The sequence below is a fragment of the Manis javanica genome, chromosome 7, assembly GCF_040802235.1.
Source record: "Manis javanica isolate MJ-LG chromosome 7, MJ_LKY, whole genome shotgun sequence".
NCBI classification, from domain to species: Eukaryota; Metazoa; Chordata; class Mammalia; order Pholidota; family Manidae; genus Manis; species Manis javanica.
In genome coordinates this window covers 18,519,965-18,547,399 of record NC_133162.1, presented here as the reverse complement: position 1 = coordinate 18,547,399, position 27,435 = coordinate 18,519,965, and the positions used below count along the sequence as shown (strand labels likewise).

General features: G+C 43.6%; 1 protein-coding gene across 8 annotated transcripts in view; it reads left to right on the top strand.

Annotated features, from left to right (window-relative positions):
* RBM20 (RNA binding motif protein 20) overlaps positions 1–27,435 on the top strand; it is a 176,277-nt gene that overhangs the window by 76,290 nt on the left and 72,552 nt on the right. The window contains exon 1 of one of the 8 annotated variants that reach the window (XM_073240443.1): positions 15,311–15,407. The exons of the other annotated variants lie outside the window; for them this stretch is intronic. The gene's annotated coding sequence lies outside the window, so the exon portion shown is untranslated. Of the gene's footprint in view, positions 1–15,310; positions 15,408–27,435 lie in introns of those variants that run through there. 8 annotated transcript variants of the gene reach the window in all.

Genomic DNA, 27,435 nt, shown 5'->3' with positions numbered 1-27,435 from the left:
CCACTCCTCTAACTCCAGGGCTGGTTCATGATGTCTTAATTCTGTCCTTCGCTGTCCGACCCTGAGATTTCTTTAGGCCGCAACCAGTGGCCCTCTCACACCCTTTGCCCCTTCCTGGGGATGCTACTCATGTAAGGATGAGCAGAACGGTGAAGTGTGGAGCCAGGTGTACGGCTGAGAGGACTGTTTAGGTGGCTTCCAAATACTCACCTAGGCTGGTGTCTTTTGGAGGAGGCTGCCTCTAGATAAACGATTACAGAGGTGGCAAACACCATGACGTGTGGTTACAGTGAATAGAGCTGCTCATGCCAGGCTGCCTTCTTGGTTTGTGAGTCTTGATTAAGGTCATGGCAAATCGGGGGTGCAGCCCCTTTCACCATCCTTGGGGATCTGGCCTGTGGTTTCTGTTTAGCTTGAGAAATACTGGCTTCACTCTGGCCACACATTTCCCACACTTTCATGACTCAGCACTTGCCAGCTGCCTTGACATGCTGAAGCCCTGACTTTGCAGAATGTGAAAAGAACTGCTCAGCTCAGCTACTTTCACTCTCACTTTAAAGATTATCACCTCTAAAGTAAGATAATGGACATATTTTATTCCCAGCAGTTCCATTGCTTTTATGGAGTGCTTTCTCAGAAGAGAGGTCTCACATGTGACCTGACCTATTTGGTTTTGTGGGTGTGATGTGTAACCCTGCCTGTCTTTTTCTTATATTTTCCATGTACCTGGGGATATCTGTCAAACCACATTCACTGGATTCATTCCTTCTCTTGTTTCATAAAAATAAAGTCTCACCTTCTCCCTTCCATTAGGGGAAGAGATAATTTTCATTGTTCACTGAAAGTTACGTCCTGTCTTGAATTATTTATCTTTGGGCAAAAACTTGAAAGAAGCATTGCTAATGTGAAAATATCTTCTTGATTGAGTTCATTTTTTAATAATGTCATAGAGTGTGAAAAGAGGGTCTTATCTGTGTTCTTGGGGAAATTGATCTGTGCTTCCCTTGAGGTGGATCCACTCTAGAGATGCTGAGCAAAAGGATGGCACGATTGTGGAAGGGGAAACGAGTAGAGAAGAAGAGGAGCAGGAAAATTAGGTTCAGAAATATAGTCTTATCTGTATGGAGGTGAACTCAAGAGCTGGCTCCAGGAGCTACACCCATTTGTAACTTTTAACTCACTGACTTGGAGATATAGTTTTGATTATTTTTTGAATTACAGGTGTCACTGAAATGATTCTCTTTGCTCAGTTTTAGTCTGCATCAAATTTCATGTTTTAGCCTACTGTATTAAATCCTACAGGCAAATTCATTTTGTCTTATAAGCCGAAGTATAAAAATTTTGGCATGGATCCTATATAAAAATTCATTTTCCCATTTCCCCCTTTCAGGAGGGCCCTTGATATACCTAGATCTCACCTGCTGAGATGAGTAACATTAATCTGAATGGCAGATATTTTTCTCATTTGTAAAATAGGGTTGTTGAGAGGATGAGTGAGGTTAGGTATGTACCTGGCACGCCTCTCTGGTAGCCCCATCATTATCACCATCAGGGGTTCCTTGATGAAGTTCTGGGCAGGTGGTGCTCCCTACCCCTTGGGCTAGCACTCAGACCCCACTTACCTACCCTACAGGAAAGCCAAAAGGAAAAGCACTGGAGGCACATTTCTGTGTTAACCATTGCTGTCCTCAGGAGCACCTGGTTCATTGGGAGGCAGATGGGGAAATGTGATGGTGGTCACTCTCTACCAGTCACTGAGTTCTGACTTGGCCTGGGGGTCAGGGCAACAGGCTCAACAAATTTACCTACAGGACCTTCACAGTGGACCCTACGAGGAAGTGTTACTCTCTGTACTTTACGGATGAGGAAGCAGAGAGGGCCATCTGCTCATCGACACATGGCAAGTAAGTGGTGGAGCTGGGATTTTAACTGTAGCCCATCTGTCTTTAAAAATGTGATCTTAACTGTTCCCTAGAGAAATGTATATTCAGACAATATAACAATAACAGCAAGATACCTGAGGCCAGGAGGAAAAGTGAATTGGGCTCTTTCACAGGGCTGATCAAAGATACAAAACATCTCACAGGTTTCTTATATTTTTTTGTGTGTGTAGGGGGAGTCTAATTGTGTCATATCCTTGTAGTCCCTGTTCAGAGCTGACTTGCTCTTGGAGTCACCCCCAAATAACCTTGAACAACCCAAGTAATTTTTTAATGTCTCCTCACAAGCTATGTATCTATGCTGAGAAAAATATCTGCCATTCAGATATGGGCTCATATCTATTTAGGTATAAATATCTATGATGTTTGGCTCATATCTATTTAGGTATAAATTTTCTGTCTTTTCTCTATTTTTTCTACTGTACAAAACTAAATTTATTATTTGAAATAACTGCATGCATATGACAAACATGCAAATGGAGCAAAGGTATAGATAGTAATCACTAAATTGCCCTTCCTCCTGAGATTTACTTCACTTCTCTCATTTCCTCTCCAGTTTCTTGAGTCTCTTTCCAGAGATTTTTCTCCACTTACATAAACATGTATTTGTATGCATATCATTTTATGCAAAAGGAAACACATGCACACTCTTTATCTGTCTTATTAACTTCAACAATGTGTCACTGAAGAAATTGTTGCCCATCAGCATGTTCAAAACCACCTTGTGGTTTTTTTTCTTTATGGGATAATGTTCCACCGTACAGATGATCATAATCTACTTGCCGAGTCCCTACCAGTCTTGGTTGTTTCTAATATTTTGCTCTTACTGACAGAGCTTCAGTGAGCATCCTTGCACATGCCTGTTTGCAGGTATGTATGAGCCCACGGGAAAGGTACATTTCTGTGAGTAGGATCACTGGGTGGCATGTGCATGTCTTTATTTTGATAAAAATAACCATCCAGGGTATGAGAGTGTCTGTCCCACTAGTCTGCCATCATCTGTAGGCTTTATGCCTTCTAGTTAAACACCTACTACCACCCATCGAAAGGGTGGCCCATATACAAAAGGTATATAAGCAAATTTGCTAATTCACATGCATCTTAGTGGAAATTTAGGATATTTGCCCAGGGTGGCCTGTTTCATGGCTTGAGCATTCAGCCCGAGGAGTGAAAGGCTTAGGGATTTAGCCACCAGCTTAGGCTATTAATGTTTCTGCACAATGTGTGTATGTGCATGTGGTTCTGTGGCACCAGTTGGTGGCCTATGATTCAATTCAATTATGACACTATCTACCTGGAGATAGTGTCAGATCCCAAAGGTTGAGGACATAGTCCCACAAGACTGTCCCCCAACCCCCTTCAGATGCCATTTGAAAGCCTAGGTTGTCACCTATGCTTCTGACCTACCAGCTATAGGTTGGAGGTTCCAATGACCCCCTCCTTAGGTTCAATTAGTTTGCTAGAGAGCTCACAGAACACAGAGAAGCATTTTACTTACTAGATTACTGGCTTATTATAAAAAGGATATAATGCAGAAGCAGCCAGATGGAAGAGATTCATTGAGCTAGGTCTGGGGGAAGGGCAAGGAGTTTCCATGCCCTCTTTGACTGTGCCACTCTCCCTGAGTCTCTATATGTTTAGCCACCCAGAGCTCTCTGAACCCCTGTCCTTCTTGGATTTTTATGGAAGCCTCATTACCAAGGTATGATCGATTAAATCATTGACCATTGGCAATTGTTTCAACTTCTACCTCTCCAATCACATGCTGGTTCTCCTAGCCATCAGCTCCCATCCATAGGTGAAGTTCACCAAAAGTTACCTCATTAACATAACAAAAGATACCTGTATAGCTCTCCTCATAGGAAATTCCAAGAGTTTTAGAAGCTCTGTCCAGAAACTGGGTGAAGACCAAATACATGTTTCTCATTATAATTATGGCTATGGAGAAAGTTCCACCCTTTGTCCTGATAGCTGATTAACTGGGCAGTGGGTAAACCTGACCCTTCCCCATGCCCACTGGTCTGCTTCAGAGCACACAGAAGCTTGGGCACACAACATTCATATCTTCAGGCCTGGAGAGGGGGAAACTCAATCTTTTGGCAGCAAACACTAAGTAATATGTATTTAATATTATAAAGTCATAATAATTTCTTCACAACTAGAGGGCTTAGGAAGAAGTTGTAAACCAAGAATACCATAAGGGTGCCTTTAAAAAAATTAGAGTTCAAAGTCTACCTTCCCAAATTACATTCTCAGTCACTTGCCTACTTCTCTACAATGCTGTTTGTGTGAAATATACCCAGTTTGCACTGAACTACATACACTACATGCTCCCTTCCCAATCACATACTATATGTGTTTGTCAACACATTTACAGCTGTGTAGAACCAAGTGCTTTATTTTTTGTATTAAATTTCATACATTTTTGGATTAGGTCATTCAACAATAATCTTGTTTCTGTTTTGTGTTTCTTGGGAGAACAAGTTTAAACAACATTTACCCCCATCTTAAAAAGAAACAAGAGCCAACCCAGATGACAAACAGAGAGGGACCTGATGGCTGCAAGTTCCCATGAGTGCTGGGAGCACAGAAATGCACCAGCAACATTGGAAACCATGCTCCTAAACCCCTAAAACACCCTCTTGACCTGCTGAAGTTCAGCACCATCTAATGAAGGGGTTGTCTTTCCTTTTCTCAGTAGGCTTTTTACTGAAGTATAACATACCTACAGAAGTAGTGAGTGAACATTTGTTGAATTTTCATGCAGTGACCGTATCCCTAGAAACTGCACCGCGATCAAGAAAATTACCAACACCCAGAAACCCCTTTGTCAGCTTCCAGTCAATACCCATCCTCCAAAGGCAATTACATTTTTGAATCATTTTGACCATAGTTTAGGTTGCCCGATTTTGAATTATATACAGTTGGACTTATATGATATGCTCTCTTTTGTATCTAACTTTCTTTTGCTCAGTGTTACATTTATGCATTTCACTCATGTTACAGCCAGTAATGGTACTCTGTTAATTTTCATTGCTGTGTAGTATTCCATTAAATGAACATACCACAATCTATTTATCTATTTTGTTATTCATGGACATTTATGTTAGTTTCTGGTTATTACAAATAATGCTGCAAAAACATTTTTGTACATGGCTTTTAGAGAATATATGTACATATTTCTGCCTAGTGTATACCTGGGATAGGATTGCTGGGTCGCTGGGTTGTCTTGCCAAGGGCTATAGAATCAGATCTAACCCATCACTAGACTTGCTTTTAGGAAGGTGTTTGATTAGGAAATCATGAAAACTTTGGGAAAGCCTGCAGTATGGGAGGGTGTTTGTTCAACATTCACTGGGTGTCCACTCTGCATCAGCATGTGCTAAGCACTGTCCCAGACCCTGGGCCTTCAGCTGTGAACAAAACAAAATCCCCATCCCCACAATGCTACACTCATCCGAAGGCTTCTCTTAAAATAGGATTGTTTTGTTGAGCTGCCTGATCTCTTGACATCTCAGAGAATTTTGTATTAGGGGAAGGTGCTTATGTGTAAGCCTAAGGAAGAAAGAAAGGAGGGAAGACACTTTGAAAGCTTTCCAGGTAGAACTTGATTTGAGGACTGATGTGGGGCAGCATGGAGCCTGAATAGGCATCAGCAGCATTTTGAATTCCAGCTGGGGTGACTTCCTGGGCATGTGGCTTTGGGCAACTTTGATCTGTAAACTGTAAATAGTCCTCACTGGCAGGACTGTTGTGACGATGAGCTGAGATCACTAGGGTGAGCTCTGTGGCCACCGGGGTATGAGGCTTCCTAGATATACCCACAGAGCAGTGGGAGAACCTCACCCACTGCCTGGCCCGTTCTGGGCATTCTTAGCCCCAGCTGTGCTGTCTCCTTGCCGCTCCCTGCCCAGGGCCCAGACCTGCTCTGGCCTCGCTTGATCCTCAGCAATGCAGACTCGTCTGGGAACTCGGGCAGTAAGGCAGCTTGGCACTTCCGGCCAACTGCTGAGCTGAGACAGGTTCACCGTCTAGGCTGAGCCAAGGGAGAAAGTCTGGTCAGAGGCCCCAGGGCCGCTTGCCCCAGAGTTCTGGAAGGAAGGCTGTTTAGGATTTTGTAAAAGTCTGTGACTGGGGTATGTGTTTGATAACCTTGGCTGTGGGTTGGGTGGAGTAGGATCAACCTTGAAAAGTGGGGATACCTTTGTTTCTGATGAAATAGTGTAGAGTAGTGTAGTGTAGGTTGCAGGTTTGTGTGGTGAGGAGAAAACTAAGGTTTTTTCTGAGGTTGGGTGTTTTCAGACCAGCCAAACCCGAATGGGCTGGGCAGACCTGCGCCCCTGAGTTAGTACCAACTGGGTGTGAGTGTCTCATGGGCAAAGGTGCAGTGTGGGAAGAGAGGGTTGGCCCAGGTCCAGATGGAGAGGGAGGCCGCTCCTGTCTCCTCCATAGCTTCCTCTCCCACGGGGCTCAGCAGGGAGTGTATGTGTGGGAGGCAACTTGACCTCCATTGGGGGTGGACTGACGATGCCTTCCTGGGCTAGGGTGACTTGGTTCTTACCTTTTCAATATTTGTGTGAAAACGTAAGCACTTTTGCCCCGGAGGGGGCAGAGTTCTGCAGGTGCACAGGACATCCACCCTGACTCTTGTGAGTTGAGAGAGAGGATGCAGAAGCCAGAAGATCCAGTTTGGGAGAAACATCCTCAGTGACCCCCGGGTTGGGAGCTTCTGACCAGGGTAACATGTCTCTCGTCATCTGGGGTTCAGGTCCTTCTGACCTTACTGTCTGCATTTGTTCTTTTTCTTTGATCCTGAGGCATTTGGCTAGATCTCCCTTGACTCCATCCGTTCAAGATGGCAGCCCTCATTTCTGATGAAGCTGTCTTCCCTCAGCAGCTCCCGACACTTCCTCCAGCTGTCTTGGGTCTCACTGTCCCCCGTCTCCATCAGCACGTTCTTAGTCCTTGCCTTCCTTACTGTTTTTCTTCTGGGACCTCTTCTCCCCCTCTCTATGCCAGGGGCTCCTGTGCATCAGCTGAAAGGTACACATATTCAAAAAAATTTTTAATTAAAATATATTTGACATACAACACTGTATAAGTTTACGGTGTATAACATGTTACTCTGATATATTTATATATTGTAATATGATTGCCATTGTAACAATAATTAGCACCTCTATCACATTATAGTTATTCTTTATCCTTTCTTTTTAGTGGTTAGAATCATTAAGTTCTAGTCTCTTAGCAAGTTTGATGTTTATAATGCAATATCATTGTCTTCACTGTAGTGTGCGTTGGATTTCTAGAGCTTATTTACTACTCATTGTAAGTTTGTGCCTTTCAACAACATCTGTCCCACCCCTCACCCCATCCCCTTGTACCTACCATTGTACTCTTTGTTTTTTTGTTTGTTTTTTTCAGATTCTACCAATAAGTGATAACATGCAGTACTTGTCTTTTTCTGTCTTACTTATCTCCCTTAACATAATGTGCTGAAAATCCATCCATGATGTCACAAATGGCAGGATGTCTTCTTTCTTTTTCATGGCTGAATAATAATGTGTATATGTACCACATCTTCTTTACCCATTCATGTGTTGCTGGGCACTTGGTTGTTTCCATATCTTGGCTATTGTGAATAATATTGCAATAAACGTAAGAGTGTGTATTCTCTTTGATATCTTCTTTTCATTTCCTTTGCGTATATACCCAGACATGGAATTGCAGATCATATAGCACACGTATCTAAGATACCTAAAGATGGATACAAATAAATGGAATTTTCTACAGAGGAATCACAGAAAGTAAAAATCATAAGGGAGTAGGGGTCAGTGGCTCTGTCATCTTCCCAAACTTCAGATGTGGGTACCCAGGGACCTGCTGCTATTTTCACATTATGTCCTCTGGCACCAAAAACTTCGTGTGTCTAAATTTGAACATCCCATCCTCTTACCCCCTCTCCTCCTGTTACACATGACTCCATAACTGACTCAGAAAGCCAGTGGCCTCTTTCCTTTCCCTCACTTCTACCCCTCCCCTCTCCATGTCTAGTCATTGTCAAGTCCTGCCAGCTTTCAGTCCTAAATTTTTCATGATTCTGTCTTCTCAGCAGGACAGCTTCTCCTAGTCTCCTGTCATTTGCCAACTCACAACTCTAAGGCAGGCCAAATTGACTTGCAGTTCCCTGTATCTGTCAGGTGTTACTCCCTGTGCCTGCAATTCCCCCACCCCCGAGCCCCTGCTTCTTGCGGGCTTTGTGCTACTCTTTCACAAGCCCAAGCTCTGACCTCACCTCCTCTAGGGAACCCTCTTGGACTAAAGGTGCATGTTCCCCCTTCCCTCCCCAGGATTCTACCCTCTTCTAGGCTCCTGCTCCTCTAGAATGCCTGCCTCTTACCTGGTGAGGGAATTATCAGTCTACACACCTGCTTCTTCCTGGACTGGACCCTGTTCCAGGGCAGAGCCCAGAAGTGGTTGAAGTTGTCTTTGCCCAGTTCTGCGGAGGCAGCGAAATGTAGAGGAGAAAGTAGTGGATGGAGTGTTGGGACCAGGTTCAGCCTGCACCCTGGAGCCATCCACTCAGTGCTTGTCCATTTTAGTAGACCAGGTGGACCTAGGAGCCACTCCAAAGTCTTCCTGCTCTGATGTTCTGTAATTTCTCTAGTGGGTATTGGCTTCCTCTGGATAAATTCTTCCATCTGCTCTTCCTCACCAGAGAAGACTTCTGCAACACCCTCTCCAGGCTGGGGCTGTAAAGGGAAGATGTCTGCCTTTCATTAGCTACCTGAGCCATTTTTTCCTTAGCTCCCAGCCTGAAGGCCCTTCCCTGAGTCCCCATATGCAAATCTTCCAGACATGTCCTCAAACAAGAAGACAGGGCTTGGACAGTGTTGCTGTTTGAGCCACTAAAGTCTCTGGCACCTTAGCAACGTGGACTCCTGGACCTTGACTGGAAGGATGGGGCCTGGGCCAGTTCATTTGCAGTGTGCTCACCTGGACTTTTTCTGGAGTTGTTAAAGGCAGGGAGCCCAGCTAAACCCAGCATTTTTTTCTTTACTCACACAGCTTTATTAGCACACAGCTAATGCTTATCATTGGAATGGCGGGGATAGCTACCAATGTGACAAGAAGATAAAGGTGATTTGATGTATAAAGTGAAATAACTTGGAGGGAAGTTATTACCTTAGAACATTGGTTCTCAAAGTGTGGTCCCAGATGAACAGCCCATCACTTGGGAACTTGGTAGAATGCAACTTTCTGGACCTTACTCCAGATTTACAGAATGGGAAAATCTGGCACAGAGGCTTTAACACGTCTTCCACGTCATTCTGATGCCTGCCGACATTTGCAAACCAAGCCTTAGAATTAAAGAACCAACACCTTATTCATTTCAAATAATTTTAGATGTACATGCAGCAATTGGAGAAAATCTAAAGATATGTCCATTTGTGCCAAGAGAAAAAGGAATCCCTGGATATGAGGGCTCAGTCATATTTCTAGTAAAGGCAGTGAATCTGCCCTGGTCCTTTGTTTGTCTACTGATGAAACACAGTGGCCAGCATGTGGACCAGAGGAGCCAATGACCAGGACACTGAGCGGTGGCCTTGACCTCGCCTCTCCCAGTGTGAACGAGAAGCCAGGGTGAGAAGTTCTTTCTGCTGCTCGGGAACTCCCAGGCTCCCTCCTGGCGTGCACCAGCATCCTTCTTACACACGCTCTGCTGTCATTGTCTTTTGGGTCAGTGTTGTCAGCAGTTTCTTAAACAAAGCATAACCCCTCTGCTGTCTCATCCTTGTTTCTCCTGGACAAGCCCAGTGGTGACTGTGGAACATCTCAAAACAGTCCCATTTTTCTAAGTGTTTTTCACCCAGTTCAGCAAAATACCCCCATCTAGTGGCAGTAAAGCCATCTGGGCACCTGTGAGTGAAGCTTTTGGTGGGTAGAATCAGCTGCTGTTCTGTCACAAACATCAAATGCCCCTCTCATGGAAGGTCAACACCCTCCCAGTGCAGGATCAGCAAGAAAGGGACAATAAAGGAATAGAATGTTGTTTACTTTAATTCCTTTTATGTTCTTTCTTCTTCCTGTTATGGTGAAGCCATAACATCACGCTTATATACCTTTTTTGGGTACCATGAGTCTCTTAGACTTCCTGTTCTCATTTTCTTCTTCCTCTTCTCCCAACATGCTCAACCCCCAAATCTCTGGGAAGAGATTTTTCTCTACTCAGTTTTTCATTTCCACTTTTTAGGGCTGAATATTTAATATTTATTTCTTCCTTTCTTTTATGCCTCCTCCCTCTCTGTCCCTTTTCCCCTCACCCCACTTAAGATATTCCCAAGTCCTCTGGGATGTGGATGGACATCTCATCTTGAACTGGGTCAGTTTCTGACTCTCCTTCTCTGTGACTGGTGGCATCTTTGGCAATAGCTATCTTCCAGGGCTTTACCCACCCGCTCCTGTCCCCACCATTTTCTGTTTGCCTTCTCACCTGTATACCATATCCTCTGGATTAAAGTCTCTTTGTTCTAAATATTTGGAGAGGTTTCTCTTTTCCTAATTGCGTGACTAACACAGCAATACAGCACTCCCTAACCATCACTGGAGGTGTCACACCTAACACAGACCACTCTGCAGTTATGGTGTACACTCACACAGGTCTCCTTCAATAGTCATGACCTTCTCAATGGCAGACACCATCTAATCCATACCAAGTCCTTTGCACCTCCCCAGTATCTACTGCTTGTGACCTGCTCTGTTAATGTTTGATCAATGAATGAAGATAACATTTGGCAGGACCTGAAAATGAATAAGAAAATCAGTATACAACATTCAAAATTTGTACAACAGTCAACATTCACATGTCGAAATATTGATGTATGCTGCCCCTCCCACAGCATTTTAAAGTAGTAGTAATAAACTTTAGCCTTAGAGCCCAGAATACAGATTTTTAAGACATATATTTGAGGATGTGTGTCAGTTATTTATTGCTATGTCACAAGCCACCCCAGAAGTTAGTGGCCTAAAGCAGCAGTTCACTGTTCCTCAGGTTCTGTGAATTATTGCTGGATTGGCTTCCCATCTTCTTGGGCTCACTCATGCTGTGTGTGGCTGTTCAGCCATGACAGCCTGGTCTTGGATGGCCCCAGTCACTTGTCTGGGGCCTCAGAAGAAATGGCTGAGACAGCTGGTCCTCTTGTTCTCCACATGGAGCCCCATCTTCAAGGATGCTGGCCTGGGCTTGTTTGACAGGCAGCAGTGTTCCAAGAGGGTGAGGTGGGAAGCTCGGAGGCTTCGTGACACGGAGGCTGGGAAGTTATGCAGCATCACTTCCTGTGCGTCCTGTTGCAGAGCAAGTCACCAGTGCAGCCCAGCCCAGATTCACGGGGTGGGGAAATAGACTCCACCTCTCAAGGGGAGGGGCTTCAATGATTTTGTGGCCATATTTAATCTACCACATGGTTATTCTCATTACAGATCACTATTAAAATATGCAGTACAGGTGTCCCTTAAGCAGAGCCTCCTGGAGTAGATTTAAAAGGTGACTCAGTACCTCACGGCCCATTGAAGCTACCCGACGCTGATTTTCTTAGCTCTTTGACCACCAGATGGCGGCATTGCTCAGTACACCTGAAGCATTTTAAGGCCCGCACCGTATTCCACCTGGAGGTGACCTGAAAGCTGAGGGAATGCTGTGATTTTGCCCTGGTGAACCAGGGCTGGCCAGTGCTGACTACAGAGGGGGCCTGGGATGAGGACTGTAATGGGTGTTGGCTGCCCTTCTGGAAAAGGAAGCAACAGTCCACTCCCCCTTATTCTTGTAGAACTGTTGTGGGAATAGGATCACTGAAGCCTTTTCACCTGCCGGATTGGGAGACTCAAGTAAGAAGCTGCCAATATCATCCTATCACAATGGACACAATCACAAAGAAATATTGTTTGTAATAAAGTAATATTTGCATACCCATGAGCTACCTATCAAAGTTTTTGTATTGATATCTTTACAGTGTTGTAAATAATTCTGTTCCAGTGCTTTCTCTATCCCCTGCACCATTAGAGTTGTTCATAAATTTAACGTGAGCGTATGCAAAGACTGATGATGTATGATTAAAGATTTGTATCTAGTTCATGATACTGGGCCAATCTCAGGTCCTGATTTTGATAATGTAATGTAATTATTTAAGATGTTACTATTGAGAGAAGCTGAGCAGTAAGGACATAGACTTCTCTGTGCTAATTTTGCAACTTCTTGTGAGCCTATAATTATTTCAAAATAGAAAGTGAAAAGAAGTCCTCTCTATAAATAACCCCCACCTGGGTGTGTATTGCTGATATTTGCATTATTGTCTGAAAGAAGAGGGTTGATGATTACAAAAAGTTTTTGTTTTGATGGTTCTGCCACATTACCATCTTTCCCTCCCCATTCAGCTCCCCTGGCCATTGCTGCAGAGCTGTGCAGACTCAGAGCACCTGCTAGACCAGCTGATCAGCTGAGCAGAGGACCTGGAGCCAAGGACGTAGGGGTGCATTCACCTCTCTGCTTCTTTGGACTCAGAGAGCCACTGTACCAAGTGCCTCTTACATTCAGTTCTCTGTTCTTTCCTAAATTCTCTGCACTTTACTAAGCAGTTTCCTGTTTGGTGTCTTAAAATACTCCTCTCACGCTCACAAGAGGGCACCTTTATTCCCATTGTGTGGATAGGAAAACTAACTGAGGGGTTGCCAGCTTTGTCCAAGGGCATAAGTAAGTGATGGACTCAAGGTTAGCATGCAGGTCTTGACTTTTAGCTTAGGTTCCCTTTGTTAATTCCTAAATAGACTAAAAAGAGAAAAAAATTTTTCAAATGAATAATAAAACTTGTTTTAACACTTACATGTTTAAGCTCTAAACCATGATTTCAAATGTTTTTATTTATTGGCTCACTCCATAAAAAATGCAACCTATAATAGTCACTCAGTGTTTGAAGTGGAGAAGTGAAACTTTCCCATATGAATAAGTGGAGAAAGTGGTGTTAACTTTTTTTTCCTTCATTGAGGAAACAATAGGTGGCAATTGGCTTAGTAGCTCTGTAGCAAAAAGGAATTTCCTGAGATTGAATCAATGGCTAAAGGAGACTGTTATATTTTGCTGGAAAAGAACGTGGGAACTTTTCAGCCAAGATGCAGGGTAAAACTGTGAAAACTGTGAATAGTATCCAGCATGCTTTTCATTTTCCACCACCCCAGAGAAGTCAGTCAGCCCCATAAGAAGGCTCTAATATGGGTCATCTCCTCAAAGAGCTGACAGTCTATCTGATCTTGGAGACCAAGACCAACATTTATGAAGCTGCCAGAGAAAAACACAGGGCACACCTACTTTTGTGCCAGACTGTATACCATGGGTGTTTCTGGAACAAGGCTACTGAGGACTGGGTCACTCAGAGGAGGTGCCAAGGAGAAGACGCTGGATTGGGCTGGATGTAGAGATGTAAAGGGATAGCTGTAGGTTGACTCTTAAAATTGCAGTGAAAACTGGGCCCTTAAAATTAACTCTAATATAGTCACATTTGCTAACTGTGCGTCCTTGGAATAATTATTCATATCTTCTTAGCCTCAGTTTGTGTGTGCATGTGTGTGGTAGAATACCCGTAACATTTACCATTTTAACCATTTTAAGGTGTACAATTCAATGTCACTAAATATATTCCTAACGTTGTGCAACATCACCATGCCATAGTTCCAGAACTTTTTCATTGTCCATGAAGGAGTCCCTGTACCCATTAAAGTGCCACCCCACCTCCCACCGCACTGCAACCCCTGGTAACTGCTGATCTGTTTTCTGTCCCTCTGGGTTTCTGTCCCTCAGTGGGTTTGCCTCTGGTGGATATTTCATACAGATGGACTCATGCAATGTATGGCCTTCTGTGTCTGGCTTCTTTCACTCCGCACAGTGTTTTCAAGGGTCACCCATGTTGATTACCTTCAGTTTTATGTTCTGGAAAATTACTGTGAAAGGCATGGTACAGTATGATTAGAAGAATAAAGCACAGTCCATGCCTTTAAGGGTGCCTGTCTCCTGAAGAAGAGAGGTGTGTATGTGGTTCATTCTGATTCAAGATGGTGACACTAGTGATCCAGGAAAGAGCACCCAAGTTCAGGGTTGAAAAGGTGCTTGGAGTGTTTGGACAAATGCAGGTGGCTTGGGGTGGCTGGCATTTGGGTTCTCTTGGGAGACAATGTAGGAGATGAACCTAGCCCAGAGCTGATGTCTGGGAACTCTGGGCTTACTCAGAGACAAATAGGATCCTTTGAAGGTTTTGAACAGAGGAGTAAAGTACTCTACACAGCTTGTTAGGAAGACGGCTCCCGTGGCATTATGGAACTTCCTTTGGGGCTCGGGTGATGGAGGGGGATTAGAATAATTCAGATAAGAATGCTGACCTGGCATTGGCAGTGGGAATAGTGAGGAGTGGGTGAATCTGCTGTTCATCGTGGAGATGGACTCCAAAGAATTTGGCCTTTGCATGGAAGTGGACTGAGGGTGATGAGGTGGTGCAAAGGGCCTACAGGGACCGGGGAGGAGGCCCTCTAGTCCAGTCATCCTGGCCAGCCTGTCTCATTTCTCCTTTGTCCCACATTGGGCTAGATGTGTCGTGAGACAGGTTGCTAAGTTGAAGGTGTTTTGATGACACCACAGGGGAAGTCTTTTGGGTCTTCCTGGCAGAGCCCAGCTAACTGCTTATCCCCAGTCTTCTCGGCTTTCCTGGTCCTTCAAGCCAACCATTCAGGGATTTTCAAGCTGTAGCCTTGATGCAAACTTCCTTCAGGGCCTTTGGTTGGATAAAACAGACTGTCTCTTACCTCTGGCCCCTCTTGCAGTGGTTTGTGGGACCACAGTGCCTGTCCCCATCTCAGATGAGGCACTTAGAGATCAAAAGGTTGCCTAGGATGATATGGCAAGAAAGACGTGGGGCTGAGGCTTGAACTCAGGAGGAGCATGGTCTTCTCTCTGCTGCCTGTGCCTGCCCCCACCTTTGCAGTCTCTGCTGCGCAGGAGTGGGTCACTGCCTTCTGTCATTCTGCTCTTACCCTAGATGTGCAGCACAGTCTAGTTTTCCCTCTTTCCAGCTGTCTGCCTGGATAAGGTACAGGAGAGTTTGGGGTGGGGGTGACAGTGGTCACGTCTCCTGACAATCACATTTCTCTGTGTATCCCAGGCACACAATCTCAGAGCTGCAGAAAATGTTTCAGGGATGCAGTGTGTGGCTCAGTCAGTGGCAGAGGGATCAGGAGCTCCAGAGCAAGCAGGAAGCCCAGACCACCGTTCTGTTCTCTCTTCCTCCCACAGGCGTGTTCTCACCAGGACTGGATGGAGTTCCTGGTGGTTTTGCATGTACAGCCTTAGGGAGAATATGCTGGCTGCGTTCCTGGGAATTGCATTCTTGCTGAGAAACCAGGAGTGTGGCATTACTCCAACTGAACCATGTGAGCAGCCCCCTCCTCCCACTTCTGGAGTTGAAATTCTACACAAAGGAACTGGTCCTTGTGTATCTGAAAGGTCCTGTGAGCTGTTCAAGGGCCACTTAATCTCTCCAATTAATCCTTGTTCATATGGGATGAACAAGGAGGGAGAGGATAAACAGTCTCCAGAGGGTAATCAAATTGCAAATCCCTGAAAGAATTTACTTTTTTTTTTTAATATGTTACAGAAATCCAGGTTTTATTAGTCTTATTTCCAGATCCCACAGAGGATAGTTACATGTTTATACCTTGTCCTTTCTGCATTAATTATGGAAAAATAAATGTTTTGTATTATTATTATTATTATTTTTTAAGAATTTACTTTTTAAAAATCATAATCCTTTGTTTTCTCTGAATTGTCAGAGCTTCCCTACATGAATTATCTCCATGAAGTACACACACACACACGAATGCACACATACACACCTCATACACATACACATCACATGCACACTCAACACTTACTTTAAAACCACCTAGCCAAATGTTGCCACAGCTTCTACCACATTCACTAGGGCCAGCGGGGCATAAAGTGTCGAAATAAGCACCAAGCAGTGGATTTGAGAAGTATAAAAGCAATCAGCAAATGTTTATTGTGTGACAAGCAGTGTACTATGTGTGTGTGTGAATGGAAAGATGTATGAGATTTAGGCCTTGTTCTGAAGGGGCTTACTAGTTGGGAAGATGCCATTTGAGGACATTAAAAAAGGTGATTACCATCCTAAGGCCAACATCATGCTTACAAGGGAGACCTTAGAAGCATTTCCACTTATAGTCAGAACTAAGATAAGGATACTAGCTATTACTACTGCTGTTAAACATTGTATTGGAAGACCTGGTCAATGCAGTGAGACAAAAATAAATGAAGTATAAGGGTAAAAAATAAGAAACAAAGTTCTTGTTATGTGAGGATGATATGATTGTAGAACTTCAAAATTCAAGAATTTCCAAAAGTATGATACATAATAAAAGAGGTAAGTATAGTTGTAGAGTATGGTATCAACATACAGAAAGCAATAGCCCTTCTGTATAACAACAATGACCTATAGGAAATGCTATAGGAAAAAAGTTATTATTCATAATAGCAACTAAACTATATGGCATCTAGGTATCAGTTAAAACATGTATAAGGCTTTCTTGGAGAAAATAACAAAATACTATTAGAGCATATAATAAATGGACAATGATATGTTCAAAAATGGGACAACTTATTAGAATAAAAGCATCTCATTTAAGAAAATGCTGATCAAAATCCCAACAGGATTTCTTTTAGAACTATGCAAACCAATTCTAGAATTCACTTGGAAGAGTAAGATATTTATAAATAGGTCTGACGCTTCTGGAAAAAACAAAAAAAGAACAAAGAGATCAGTAAACAGATCAGAGAGCACAGAAACATACCTAAGAATCCCTGTGAACTTGGCATGGGAGAGCAGCGCATTATAAACTACTGGGAAAGACTGAGTTCTTCATGACTCATGCTGACATGACTGGCTTTCTATAGAAAAAACGTTAGAACCTTATCTCAACATACACAAAAATAAATTTCAGCTAGCCTTCAATGTGAAAATCAAAACTTTATTGATGTTAGAAGTTAACTCCAGGAGAATATATTTATGACCTCAGGGTTTAAAAAGAATTTCTTAGAACCCTCCCGCCACCCCACTGCCAACACAAAAAAGGAAAAACCAACTCAGAAGTGAAAAGATTGATAAATTTGACTGTGTTAAAATATCGTAACTTAGGGATGTAGAGTATAAGAATATGGCTTGGAAGTATACATAGATGTTGACAGGGGATGGAGCCAGCAGCTTCTTAACTCAGAGGTTCTGCCTGATTTCTTTTCAACTCTAGACTCTGATGTTTTCCCAGACAGGGAGGATCTGGGTGTCCTGTAAGCACGCTCTCTACCAACTGGCAGAGATTCTTAATTAGCTGGGACTGAGTAGGAGGGGCATGCTGCTGACAGTGACCTACCAGCTTAATTGGTCTCCATTATTACTCTGGAGTAATGGCCTGAAAAAGAGCCAAGAAATACCCCCTGGTGTGATGGGGCCAGGGGAGGAAGGATGTCAGGGTCTCTGGGCAGGGTGTGAGTGTTTTGATCAAGGTGGTTGTGTGCTGGTAATTTGGAATCCTGCCTCACCTGTGCATCTGCTGGCCTGTCCTGCTGGGTTTTCTCATCTGTGAAATGTGGCTGACCAGATGAGACCAGAGTGGGGGGAGGATCATTTCCTTTTTGCCTGCAGAGAGAGGGCTTTGAAAACAAGAAGTGGGGATGAGGAGGTGGCACAGTTTTCCACTGGGGTTGGGTAATTATAATTACAGTTATCACTACTCTCAGTCCAAACAGGGAGTATAACCAAGAGCTCGGTCATATTAATTAATTTGTATGCATGAACAGATTCTTTGACCTTTACCTGATGTCCCTGTAAAACCAGTCTAGGTGCTACATGACAAGAAAATCAGAGTTGAAGGGCAGGGCATTGTCTAATGGTCCCTCTTTGCCACAGGAATGAATTTTAGGAGACTTAGTTGAGTGCCTCTATTGAGAGGTAGTTGTGGCAGGATCAGACTGTGAGTGCAGACACACATATTCCCTCCATTCATCTAGATCTTTCCACTGCATGTGTTAAAGACATTCATTTTGTTTCTGTCGTAGCCTAACTTACCTCTGTCTTCTGTTTCTCCCACTCTTCACTTCATTTGGCCAACTCATCTTTACTTCTTCTGGATTGTTTCTCTGCAAGGTGTTTTGAGAACTAAGGGACCTACAGAGGCTCCATTCTGTTGTCACAGCTGTGTTTTATAGGATGTGTTCTAGAGATGCCCTAAAGTGAACCTCAGAGCCTATCTGTGACCTGAACAATTTGAGCAAAAATGGTCACATTTTCTGAAACCCCAGGTTTCCAAAATGCTGGCTGTTGTTTGACTGTAATTTCTAAACTTGATCGCTGGCTTGTTGACATCCATGAAGATAGTGTTCTCATTTAAGAGAGTTCATCCAAGTGATAGGGTTTGCATAACAAAAGTTGAGAGTAAGAGACACCTGGGAAAAAGTGGGCATTGCCCAGACGCAAATGTGAAGTTCTGAAGTTTTCAGTGACCAGTGTTGAAAATCTTGTGCTTTATGGCAGTTCTTTTAATCTGTTAGGAGATTATATAGAAAATCAGCAATAAACGAAGTTGCTCTTTAAATGTTTATTTGTGTTAAGATGAAATTGGTGTCTTACAAACTCTGTGCAGATTTATTTTTTAAGCCATGGCTGCTGTTTTTGTGCGCCTTCTCCACTGTGCCTGCCTGCCCCTGCCTCCCTACCCTCACCCCTAACCCCCAAGGCTGTGTGATGCTTTTGTGCTGAGTTCCTTGGGCTGGGGCCACAGCTGCTCCCCTCTAGTGTAGTGCTGTTCCCCTTGGGTATGATGCATGATTTGTAGTTTTAACAGCGTACTGTTTTTGGTGAGCATCTCATTGGGAAGCTACCCTCAAGCCCAGGCTTGATTATGTATCCTGTTTTTTTAATCCCTACTCTTGCACAATTTGAATTGTATTATTGCATCAATATTAAGGGAGAGTCTTGCAAAAGCCCTATTAATTGCAGGTACTCACTCATTTCTGGTCACTAGTATGTATTTCTTAAATATACAGAATAGTCAGGGGCAAGGGATGCAGGTTCAGTTCTGGGGCTATCTCTGTGCAATGGATACAGTGCTGGGATATCTTTCATATGTGTTTGTGTTTGTGACATAGTGTGTGTTGTGGGGGGAGGTGAGTAAAAAATAGAATTTCCTTTTTTTTTTGGAAAAGCAGAAGTAAAAGATACTCTCAACTCTATATATGAAACCACTATGGCCTGGGATAAAACATTCAAATTCATTAGACTTCAGTTGTATCATCTGTAAACTGGATATAATTGGAATTTATTGGTCTGTAGACAGAGGCTAGATGAAATAGTCTCTGAGAACTCTCCTATGGATTTTCGTTTGCTGAACACTGAGCCGAGATAGAAGAATCTGGATATGGAGTCTAGTAAAAAGGGGTGAGTATGTGGTTGTTGTTTTTCTCAATCATATTCCATTGTAAAATATTGCATACTCAACCAAAAAGTATTAAAGCATATAAGAAGAGTTTAATAAATAAGGCAAACACCCCTATAACTATCACCAAGCCAATAAATGGGATGCTTCTGGCTCCCAGAAGCCTCTGTGTCCCTGACCCATCCACTTTTATGGTAACTTCATACTTTTATAGTAACTTGCTTTCATTTGTAGTTTTATGACCTGCGTTTCCCTCTACTACTTTGAGAGTTATTTTCTCTATTCTACAAATTATGATACTTGTACTTAGAGTTTAAAGTTTACCAAAACTTTCATTTCCCATTGGGTAGTACCGGGTCCTTGGAACACTCTTAAAAACATTTACCCTTTCCTAGCTTATTTTGTCTCATTGTGTGTTTTAATTCTATATATTTTAAGAACACCACAAAATATATTGTTCTACACAGTCAGTGTTCATTTAGACGTATTCAGGCATTTGTCCCTGTCTTTGCTCTTCATTCCTTTTTGTGTTTGGGATCACCACCCTTCTGCCTGGCATACAACTTTTAGAGTATCCTTTGCTGATAATGCACTCTCTCAGGTTTTGTGTGCCTGATAACTCCTGAATTTCACCTTCATTGGGGAAGGAGAGTTTGGGCAGTTGTATTCGTTTCCTATGGCTGCTCTAACAAACTCAGTGACTTAAAACAACACAAATTTTCTTCTACAGTTCTGGAGGCCAGAAACTGGAAATCAGTTTCACTGGGCTACAGTCTGGGTGTGAGCAGAGCTGTGCTCCCACTGGAGACCTTAGGACAGACTCCGTCTCTTTGCCTTTTCCAGCTTCTAGAGCTGCCTTCCTTGCATACTTCGGTTCTGTACTCCTTCCTCTTCAAAGCCAGCATCACAGCATTCTTTTCTCATGTCACCTTCTCCTCTGTGCCAGACCTCCCTCTGCCTCTCTCTCTTACAGTAATATTTGTGATTACATTTAGGGTGCACCCAGATAACCCAGGATACTCTACCCATCTGGAGATCCTTAACTTAATCATACATGCAAAGTCTTTTTTGCCCTGTAAGGTAATATTATAGGTTCCAGGGATTATGACCTGTGGGCCATTTTTCATCTTTGTATAGGACTATGTAAAATTATAGGATGGTCATCATTTTCTTTCAACCTATTAAACATATGATTCAGCTGCCTTCTGGCTTCCATTTTTGAAGTTAGGGCATCATTTCTCAATCTACCCATCATTTGTTCTAAGTTAATCTATATTTTTTCTCTTAAGATTTTACTCTCATTCTTTGATCATTTGATTACTGGTTGCTGTGATGTGTCTGAGTGTACATTCCTTCATATTTATTTGGTTTGGGATTCTCTGGGTCTCTTGAATCCATGGGATCTTTCAGTAGTTCTAGAAAGTCCTCAGCTGTTATCTCTTCAGTATTATCTCAGCCCCATCCTCACTTTCCTCTTCTTGGACTCCAGTGAAGTGTATGTTGAACCTTTTTACCACATCCTCTGTGTCAAACTCCGCTCTGATGTGTTTTCTGTATTTTTGCTTTTCTGTGTTATATTCTGGGCATTTTCCTCTAACTTCTGGTTTCTAATCCTCTCTTCCATTGTTTTTATTCTGTTGCCAAACACTTCTATGGATATTTAAATTTATTACTGAATTTTTCCTTTTTAGAAGTTCTGTTTAGAAATCCTTTAGAAGTTCCTTTCTAGAGGTTCTGTTTGGCTTCCAGATCTGTTAGGTCCTTTTTTACACTTTTTACTTCCCTGCACATATTTGCAAACTTGCTGTCTCCTTTTTTCATGGGATAAACATATGTAAACTTAATGTGTCCATATCGTAGCCTGTCCAAGTCTGTTTCTGCTCTTAGTTGTTTATACTTGTTCTCACTCATTGCCTTATTTTCCTCTGCATCTATCTTGAACTGTTTTGTGCTGGTTATTACCCTTAAAAAAATTATTTGTGGAGATTCCCTGAGGCTTGCAGTAAGTGTACTTTCCTCCTCTGGCTGCCTTTTAGGGGCAGTGTAAGTTGGGGACCACTTCAAATCAAATTTGTTTCCCATCTGTGCTGTACATTCCTGGGGTGAACTGTGTATGAGTACAGGTCTTGAGCACATCTTCTCAAGAGTATTTTTTCTCCCTACCTTTTCCTTCTGCTCTGTTTAGGGACAGAACAACCTTCTCTCTGGACCTCTTGGGTTGGGGAGAAACAGGAGGTGACAGATCAGTACTGGTTCATCCTAATCCTGCAAGTATAGTCCTTTAGGGCCCAACTTAATGCAGGAAAGGTATACTGGTAGCCGTTACATTGAATGTGCTCTGTTCCTTTATACCCCTCTTGTCCCCTCACCCAGTGCCTTCAATGCAAAAGTGACTTGGACACTCAAATAATCCCCTAGTTTCTTTGGATTCAAAGCTCCCCCCAGGACTGGCCTGGCAGAGCTGTACCATCTTTCCAACTTCTCAGTGCTTTTAAAGTAATTTCTCCAGAGTCATTTTCTGCCAGAGGGTTTATCCAAATAACCTACTCCCTAACCACCCTTCTGGGAGATAGCTAAATAGCCATTGCATTTTTATTATATAAAATTGTGCATTTGCGTTTAACAACTATGATATTTGCCTTCAGGGACTTTACAGTGCCAAAAGATCAAGGGAATGTAGGCCCACAGGTTTTTATTTGTTTTAAGAGATCAGTAGGCATCTTATGGAGGACTGATCTGGCATAGACTTTTGGAGAAAAAAGGTGTAAGACTTGATGGATTGTCACAGTAGCATTGTGAAATCAAAGGGCCCATCTTGCATGATGCCACTTGTTCTTTCCTCAAGGGGTAACTTCGGTTGGCTGGCCAACATGTCACACCCTTACCTTGGAAAAAATAACCATCAAAGGAAAACCACTCCTAGGTGGTTTCCCAGCCACCTTGGCCTGCTCCAGAGCTGCCCAGTAGTGGTCAAGGTCCAACCTCTTCAAATTTGGGGCAGCTGTGAGGGCAGCTGGCTTCTATTCAGATTGTAGAGAGTGTTAGTGAACAGCCTCTCCGTCATGCTGTGATACCTTAGCACTCCAAAGTGTGTCTGTGACCATGAAGGCAGGTTCCTGCTGCTGACCATGGGTAAGAGGATATGCCTGGGCCCGGTCTGTGTCCCATCTTTGGCCCACCAGCAACATCACACTTTGACCAGTTGGTCGTGGATCGAACTTTTAAAACTTTAAGTCCTGCATGTCAAGACCTCTTGGTCCTCCTACCCTTAGTTTGAATGGAAACCTCTGAAATTATAATCAACATGAGGAAAAGCCTCTAAGTCATTTGTTAATTCAGGAAACATTGAATGAACTTGTTCTGTCTGGAAAGCATCATACTGGATATTTTGGAGTCCTTGCCCTCAGAATGCTTATAATCTTGTCCCATTCAGAGATCTCAAGGATGGTCACCTAAGAGATAAATTGAGATTTAGACGGGCCCTGAGGCTGGTTGTGAAAGTAATCTGTGAGGTGCCATCCGATTGCCATGAGGTTTACTTGGCTGGTCTGGCCGGCTGGTGTTCTCTTTCTTCCCCACACCTCAGTGAGCCTTCCTCCCAAATGTAGGCTCACATCAGTGAGTGTGACCTTCCCACTTGGAGGAAGACCATCCTTGGTCACGGTATATCAGGGGTGTGCTTCTCTGTTTAAGAGCCAGCAGAAGAGGAATTGGAGAAAGCCTGAAGGTGGGAACCAATCTTGCTGCTTATCACCAGGCTTTGTGTAATTCTGGCCAAAGAAACAACAATTAATTGATGATGCATTCATCAGAATAGGTACAATTTCCTGGAAGTCATTTCAGAATGGATATTGGGGTTTGATTAATAAAATGTGGCTAGAATGAAAGGTGTGTTCTCCTTGCCAGTTCTCTCAAAATTCATTGTTCTGCAGCACTCCTACAGAAGTGAACGTGCATTTAGTAGATGCCACTAAGAGTAGTTAGAGCTTTAGCAAGCAATTCCTGTGTGCACCTTTAAGGGAAAACCAGCTTAAAATCAGATTTGTTTCCTCAGCAAGCATTAGGGGATGCACAGTGATGTTTCTCCAAGCTGCCCCCCTCTTTCTTGGCAAGCTGTCAAGGCTGTTAGCTTCTAGCCCCCCAATTTCCCTGACTATGGGGATTCCTTGCTAGTCTAATTCTGAGCACAGATTCTGTCTCCTCTCATTTTTACTTTGATTTATTTATTTTTCTCCTTTCACTGCATGCATTCTTTTTCCATGCCCTACTTTTCTGATTGTTCTGCCAAGGTGTTTGATTCCCCCAAAGGGTGACTTTTGTACTCAAATTGTTTTGAAAATTCCAGCTTTTATATCTTCAAACTCCTCTGGTGTTTGGTCATGGGGATCATATTTTGCTGAATGTAATATGCTTGTCATTTAAATATTAATTGAAGTAAATAGTAAATCAAAGTTGTGTAGACTGGTTCCTCCTCCTCTGTTCGAGAGAGGCTATCAGAAGGCACTCATCGAGTATGCAGAGTATTAAAATACCAAGTCTTTACACTTAGGAGAGATCCCATCCTATTACTTGCTTTTGTATGTGCGTGTGGAGGAAGTGATCCTCTATTGGGGGGCATATGGAAGAGAGTATTCTGATCTTTTGCAAAAGCAAAGAAGAAAGACAGTACAAGAGCCAGGCATAGCTCTGTTGACTGACAGACAGCAAAAGGCAACTGGTGTTCTTTGAGGACAATCAGGATAAAATTAAGTTTGGGATACTCTGCTACCACCTGGGCACTCCCACAATGCAGGCTCCCCAGATGCTCTTGATGGGGCCATGCTTAGATCTGCTCTTGGTCCATGGGAAGATAAGCTGCAGCTGTCCTGGGTGGCCAGTGTCCTTTGGTCCCAGAGTGATGGGTAGACCCAACTGTGAGTCGTTTATTCAGCAATATTTACAGAGCTTCTGCTTGTGCCAAGTACTGTTCCGGGTGGTGGGCATGTAGCAGCAGAAAGGGTAGACAAGCTTAGTGCTCTTGTGGAGCTTATATTTCAAGGGAAGGACAGGTAATAAAGCATGAAAGAAAGAATATAATTTCAGATGGTGGTAAAGGTAGGGTAAGGGGACAGAGTGACCATATGTCCTTTAGGTTCCTGGGTCTGCAGGGACCTCTTTGGGAGGATAAGGGCAGCTCAGGGGCCTGAGGCTGAGAAGGAGCCAGTCATGTGAAGACCTGAAGCAGTACTGTCCAGGAGAACGTGTGAGTGCCAGAGATGGTAACCACCGTGCTTCCAGTGTTGTAACTGTTAGGCCCACGTGGCTATCATATACTTGAAATGTGTACACCTGAAGAGCTGAGTGTCAAACTGTTTTTAAAATCAATAACTTAAATTTAAATACCTATGTGTCATTAATAGCTATCCAATTGAACAGTGCAGATCAAGCAGAAGGATTTCAGGCAGAGGGAAAAGATTGTGCAAAGGTCCTGAGGATATGGTTACCCTGAAAACCCAGCACGGCTCTGTGTCTAAGCTATGTTCAGTCTTTTAAAGAGCAAATCTGGAAAACTTAAAAATGCTTCCTGCCTCTGTTTTTTGGGCCCCTGGAGGACCTCCCGAGGAACAACAGTTAACCAGATGGGAATTAAAAACCTTCCTCAACAAAGAACCAGTTTCCTTTCCTAGGAAGGGCTCATTCCCACACTGACTCACAACTCTTGACTGGTTTCCTCTGCTAACGGGCTGTGGCGGGCCTTTGTGCAGGATGTAGCTGTTACATGGCCGAGCTCGCTCATTCTGTAAACGAATCCTGCCTTTGTTCATGCTGTGTACCTTTCTGTAACTAGAGGCTGGGAGCTCAACCGTTGCTCTTTCAAGGAGGTGCTTTGTGTTCTTCTTACTGCCTTCCATCCACCCCAGGGGCCTGAGACCTCATTTTTTCTGGCTTTACTTTTCTTTTTTCCTTCCTTGCAAAAGTTGATGTCATCAGCCCTGATTATAAAGAGAAACTGGTGTTAAGATGGAGTTTTACCTTGAGTTGCCTCTTATGTTAAAAGGGTTAAGAAAAGAAAAGAAGAGAGGAGAGAAAAAGAAAGGTCCCAGGAGTGTTTCCAGTGGCTTTCTCACATGTCACGTATGCATCAGGATCTCTTAGGCTGTGAAGCCTCCCTACCTCTTGGTCAAGAATTGGGCTCTTCACGCAGCCACTGATCTGTGGGGGGAAGTGGCCACAGCAGGGACAGGCCCTGCATATGCGTGTGGGTGGAGGTTCGGCCCCCAGGAAGACTCGGCTAAAAACAGAGACCAGGTGGCCACTCCTGCTCAGCTTGCTGAAGATTAGAGGAGGCCCAGCTTTAGTCTCTAGCCCCAGGCTCACCTGGTTTTGTCATTGGTCACACTCTCTTTGCACTGGCCTACCCCAAACACAGTTACCTAAAAGGTATACAAAACTGAGCCAAGGGGATCAAAAATGTTGAAATGTAGATCACAGAACCCTGTCCACCTCTGGGTGTTGAGTGGTGACCCTGCCTTTTCCTCTCAGTCCTTCCTGTCTGCAGTTAACTCAGAGGCCCTCCTTCCGCCCCCAGAACAGCTAGGGTTTGTCGGGGCAGGCAAGGGGAAAGGGTAGAGGCTGTTGACTTTGCACTGTGGCACTTACCAAGACACAGTCTTGATGTTGATGACCTTCATCTCTCTGGTGAGAAGTCTCAGGTCATAAAATGAACCTTTGTTTACACCTGAACAACGTGCTGGCATATTCTGCCTGCTTTGTGCAAGGTGCCTTCCTGGAATACAAGTGTGAAAGGGGAAAACCCGTCTGACTCATGTGTTTGGCCTTAAGAGAAGATAAACATGGCCATTACCTGCAGAGATGCCTCACTTCTCTGTGTGCCCTGCCTGTGCTTTTTGGCATATAGGTCCCTAGAGGGAAGCACCTGCTCTGGGGACGGGGCTCTGCTGGACAACTGACTAGCACGGATTCACTGGAAGGTCCTTATAAGGTAGTAAGGCAGGGTTACCCCAACTGAATTCTTTGTCCCTAAAACTTTTCTTTTCCATGAGAAATAAATATGTTTGTTAAAGAAAAATTGGGATGTCTACAAAAGTAGAAAAAAATTGCCTAAGATTCTACCATCTAAACACTGCTGTCCCTGTTACCATTTTGGTGTGTTCTCTAAGAGTATTTTTTTTCTATCTGAGGGTTATTCTGCCTTTTACATGTCTGTAATTATAATAGATATACAATTTGTTTACCAGTTTTAATTTAATATTAGTATTAAATAGCAAATGGATAGTAAGCATCACTTTTAATGGCCGCACAGTATGGTTTTAAGTTCCTGTGAACTTGGCACATGGGTGTTTTGAGCCAGGCAGACTTAGTGACAGGCAGGAGGTCACACAGCGAGTTGGTGAGGAAGCCAGGCCAGACCCCATGTTTCCTGCCTCGCTGCAGAGTTTCCCTGTGCTCCTGGCTCTCAGTCTTTCACTCCTGCATCCCTCACACATGGGCTGTGAACCCCTGCCATGTGTGTCTCTTGTTATGTTCTTGTGTATAACTCCTGGTTCCACCTTCTACTGAGATCAGTATCCCCCTGCTTTGGGACATTTTCCCAGGTATGGAGGCCGAATTATGCCCTTCCATCATGCCACCTCAAGAAACTCATATCACAATAGATAGCAGTATTCCTGTGGACCAGATTTGCTTCCTGCTTCTCCCAACCCAAGTTCCTCTCTGAACCCTTTCCATGCCCTTGCATTGGTGCTAGCTCCGTACAGGAGAAAGCCATAGGGACCACAGGGACACATTTGGATGTCCGGCAGATGGCGCTGTGCTTGATGCTCTGGCAGCTGCTGCTGTCAGGGTGGTCGGTTAACATGGCTCCCCCCACTCAGAGACCTTCCCTCCCATTCAGGACTGGCTTCATGGGCATGTGTTCACATAGGGCCCTTTGCTTAGAAGGATTCGGTGCTTG